We start from the raw sequence: 1,327 nt of genomic DNA on the forward strand, positions 1-1,327 counted from the left end.
AAAGCAGCAAGTGCTGCTCAGGGCTAAGCCAACCCCAGCACTTGTTTTTAAAAGCTAAGTAATCTCAGAGAGTGCATGTCCATGGGTAGGACTCCTATATCAAGCTTCACCACCCACAGGTCAGGGAATATTGCAGAAGAGGGGGCAGAAAGATTGTAAGAGTCAGGGTTGGTGCATGAACATAAGGAAACAGAGGCTTTCAGGCCACTGGGGACTTGCTTGTATGAACTTACATCAATAGTGTCAGCATGCATAAGACCATGCCAACTGAATCAGACAGAAACTCAGACAAAGGAGACCGGCAGCAGGCCCCACCCTAACCAAGAAACTATTGGCAACTGATTACTGATGGGTGAGGGAAAGTAGGCCTTCTTTAAGGGAGTGACTCTAGACCTCTAGACTGCCTGACTGGACTCCAGTGAATGAACTTGCACCGAAGGACGTCAGGGCACAAATGTTTGACCAGGGGCTAGAGAGATGGCTCAGCAGCTAAGAGCACTGGCTGCTCTTGCAGAGGACCTGAGTTTGATTCCCAGCACCCACATGGTAGCTAACAACCATCTGTACCTCCAGTTCCAGGGGATCCGACAGCCTCTTCTGATCTCCTCAGACATTACATGACATGGGTGAACTTACCTACATGCAGGCAATACACTCATATACATGAAATAAAAATAATAAGTAAAATATTTTTAAAATGTTTGACCAGATAGGACTTAATATATGACAGAATGCATGAAATTCGGTGTGTGTGTGTGTGTGTGTGTGTGTGTGTGTGTGTGTGTGCCACAGCACAAGGGTGGAGGTCAGAGGACAACTTGCAGAGTCCATTCTCTCCTTCCATCACGTGGGTCCTAGGGATTAAACTCAGGTCTTCAGACTTGGCAGCAGGTGCCTTTAACCACTGAGTCATCTCATCAGCCCTTGTGCAATTTTTACCCCAACTCTGGTTTCAAGCATATCTCAGCCACACACAAGGAGGTAAAAGTAGGACCCATTCTATTTGTACCCACAAAGCAGTTTGGGTAAGTCAAAGATTACCTGTTTCTTTTCTAAGTTTTTACATGTGAGTATATTGCCTGCATGTATATAAGTGCACCAGTGTCGTGAAATGCCCTAAGAGGTCAGAAGAGGGCATCGGATTCCCCTGGAACTGTAATTATGGACGGTTGTTAGCCACCATGTGGGTACTGGGATTCAAATCCCGGTCCTCTGCAAGAGCAGCCAGTGCTCTTAACCACTGAGCCATCTTTCCTAGTTCTTGAAATTTTGGCAAAATTCACCTTAAAAATTCTAGTTCTGATTTTTTAAAAACATTTATTTATTT

This window comes from Nannospalax galili, unplaced genomic scaffold, assembly GCF_000622305.1.
Source record: "Nannospalax galili isolate Female #2095 unplaced genomic scaffold, S.galili_v1.0 scaffold290, whole genome shotgun sequence".
In the NCBI taxonomy this organism is placed as follows: Eukaryota; Metazoa; Chordata; class Mammalia; order Rodentia; family Spalacidae; genus Nannospalax; species Nannospalax galili.